Source organism: Mastomys coucha, unplaced genomic scaffold (genome assembly GCF_008632895.1).
Source record: "Mastomys coucha isolate ucsf_1 unplaced genomic scaffold, UCSF_Mcou_1 pScaffold15, whole genome shotgun sequence".
Taxonomy (NCBI): Eukaryota; Metazoa; Chordata; class Mammalia; order Rodentia; family Muridae; genus Mastomys; species Mastomys coucha.
Genome location: NW_022196897.1, coordinates 965,774 through 969,385, shown reverse-complemented (window position 1 = coordinate 969,385; position 3,612 = coordinate 965,774).

Genomic DNA, 3,612 nt, shown 5'->3' with positions numbered 1-3,612 from the left:
CTCTTCCATCTCTTGTATTCTGTTAGTGATGCTTGCATCTATGTTTCCTGACTTCTTACCTAAGATTTTTAGTTCCAGAGTTGTCTCTTTTTGTGTTTTCTTTATTGTTTCGACTTCCATTTTTAGGTCTTGGATGCTTTTACTTAATTCCTTCACCTGTTTGTTTGTGTTTTCCTGCAATTCCTTAAGGGATTTTTGAGTTTGCTCTTTAAGTGCTTGTACTTGTTTACTTGTGATCTCCTGTAATTCTTTATGGGATTTTTTTTGTTTCCTGTTTAAGGGCTTGTACCCCTTTACCTGTATTCTCCTGTATTTCTTTAAGGGAGTTATTCATGTCCTTCTTAAGTTCCTCTATCAGCATTATGAGATATGATTTTAGATCTAATTCTTGTTTTTCCAGTGTTTTGGGATATCCAGGACTTGCTGCAGTGGGAGGACTAGGTTCTGATGAAGCCAAGTAGTCTTGGTTTCTGTTGGTAAGATTCTTGCGTTTGCCTTTTGCCATCTCTTGATTTTTGGTGTTAGATGTTCTTAGTGTCTCTGACTAGAGCTTGTCCTGTCCCTGCCGCCCTACAATTTCCCTGTGACTCATGGGGCCTGTGCCTCCCAGCTGGCTGCTCTGGTCTTAGAAACTCACCAGAGAGAAAATGGCAGCTCTCACCTGAGTCTCTGGGTTAAGGCGCTCCCTGGAGGTAGGCCCTCCACTTGCAGGGAAGGGGCAGAGAAGAGCGCTGATCCACCTCTGTCACTAGGAAGCTGAGAGGATCCTGTCCCTGCAGCCCTGCAACTCCCCTGTGGCTTGTGGGGCCTATGCCTCCTGGCTGGCTGCTCCTGTTGGAGCTTACTCATAGCTTCTAATACCACTCTTGGACTTCAGTTTCCCATACAGTGTACAAGGTAATTTTATATTCTTTGTATATTTGCTCCAAGGAGATGGCGGAACAACTGGTTCCCCTCTGTCATGAGGTTGTTTAAAGATATGGATGCCAGATTCCTTCTGAACCCTGGTAAGTCACTCTCTCAGGAGGTCTGATTTCCAACTCTTGGTTTCTAGGAGATTCTTGTACAAACCTAGGCTAGAGAAATTCTAATTTTCATTCTTTAATGTATGCTTTTACAACTTGTTTCTTTCAGAGCAAATAGGGAAAAGTAACTATTGGAAGTCCACAACAGTGAAGACAAAGTAACTAATCAAATATATAAAAATTTACCATGCAATAAAGATTATTGTATCTTTTGTTTTTGTTTTCCACCTTAAGACTTGGGAACAAAGCAACTTAGACATGAGCCTACACGTGGGTCTTCTCCTAGTTGTTTCTGAGAAATAAAGAAGGTTCCAGAGAGTGGCAGATGTGACTTCTTCTTTCCTTTGAGGCCATGTAAGGTGGGGGTGTAGATGCTCCAAGTTTTGTCCATGTAAGGTGGGGGTGTAGATGCTCCAAGGTTTGTCCATGTAAGGTGGGGGTGTAGATGCTTCAAGGTTTGGCCATGTAAGGTGGGGGTGTAGATGCTCCAAGGTTTGTCCATGTAAGGTGGGGGTGTAAATGCTTCAAGGTTTGGCCATGTAAGGTGGGGGTGTAGATGCTTCAAGGTTTGTCCGTGTAAGGTGGGCTTGTAGATGCTCCAAGGTTTGGCCATGTAAGGTGGGGGTACAGATGCACCAAGGTTTGTTTGCTCTGGAAGCCTGTCTGATTCCCTTCAGGGATCAGAACAGTCATTTGCTCACACACAGCAGAAATGAGTGAGCAAAACTATGTCTAGATTCACTTTCAAGGGCGCTAATCAACACACCATTGGGTTTTCTAGGGGAAGCATAAAATGGTATCAGAAGTTAAAGTGAAAATAAGTGAAGTTGGGGATTTCCTGAAACAGCAATAAAAAGACAGCTGATCACATTTCTTCAAAATGTTCTTTCTTTTGTTTTATCAATTTGTCTTTAAAAATAAAATGCACCATTTTTATTATTCTGAGAATTTCATACATGCATACAATGTTATTTTGATCATATTCATCCTCTGTTTCTCCCCCTAACACCTCCCAGATAAACTATTCACTCCTCATTCCCTCCTAACTTCATGTGTTTTCTATGTCCTGTCTTAAAATAGAGATGTAACTGTAGAATAGAGATGAGACTGTAGTCCTGAAAGAAGGCTCAGTGTGAAAGCACTGGCTGCAAGATCCAGTGATCTGAGTTCAACACCGAGAACCCACATAAAAGTTCAAGGAGAGACCAGCTCATCACACACGTATAGACACTACACTTACATATGTGTCCACACACATGCAAGCATGCACTCATGCACAAAGGCACGCACATGCACATACACGCTAAGATGTTTAAGACACCAAAAATACTACATAACAGTGATAAAGAAGAAAAGCTCCATACATCATAGTGGATGCATGTCAGGAAACAGGAAAACAGTATTGTGTGAAAAAAATCAAGTTGCAGAAGAATTTAAGCAGTGAGTGGTTCCATTTATATCAACTGAAATCAGTCAATATTTGCACCAAGCTACCAGGAAAAGCAAGTAAACAGACCAAAATTCAAGGCAGTGCTTTCTTCTGTGGAGGTGAGGGATGCCACCATGCAGAGGCAAGCGAAATCCTATTACCATATACATCAAAAGATGTCTCAGTTACCTTCAGTGTTACCCAAAACACTTTCTTATCCTGGATGGTGGACACAAGGTTACAATTTTGTAACTTACTATACCTTAGACATGTTATACATAATTTTGCTTTCATTCAGACTGTGTGTATATGCACACTCTTAGCATTGGTGTGTATCCATGTGCATGTGGGTGTATGGAGACCAGAGGCTCACATGGGAGGGGGCTTTCTTCAGTTACAATCCACATTTATTTTATTGTAGTTTGTTTGTTTGTTTGTTTGCTTTGAGACATAGTCTCGTATATGTAGCCCAGGGTGGTCTCCAGCTCTTTATGTAGCTGAAGTTAGTCTTGAATTCCAGATCCTCTTGCTCAATCTTCCAAATGCTGGTGTTACATGTGCTCAGAACCTTTAGTTTGGAGGCAGAGTGTCTTACTGAATCCCAAGCTGATCAGTTCAGCTAGACTGCTTGGCCAGCGAGCATAAGGCATCCATTTGCGCCTCCATCCCTAGCATTACCATTGCAGGCACATGCCTCTATGCCCAGATTTTTACAAGGTTTCTGGAGCTCCAAGCTCAGGTCTTCATGCTTGCACAGCAAGCACCTTCCTAAGCCAGCCATATGTGCAGAGCCTCAGTCAGTCTATAATAGATGATTCACAAGAAGCATGTAGAGCAAGTCCTACTTTAGTGGTTCTTCCTTCACAAAACAAAATAACACGACCAGCACAAGGTAAGAGAATATCATCACATACATAATTGGCACCTTTCCTAAAGCAAGCCAGAAAGATACAGGCAACGATTCTGGGAGGTATGCACTTACGCAAACAGTGAGTGTTTATGCCAGATTTCCACAGCACCACGTTTAAGAGCTTTTATTAGTTCCTATATTCGAACGACATAATTTCTTTTTCTTTATAATATTAGAAATAAGGCTTATTTTTTCTTATGAATGTAACTCTTCATTTAACAGTATTTTCTGGGGTGGGGTGTAGTGTG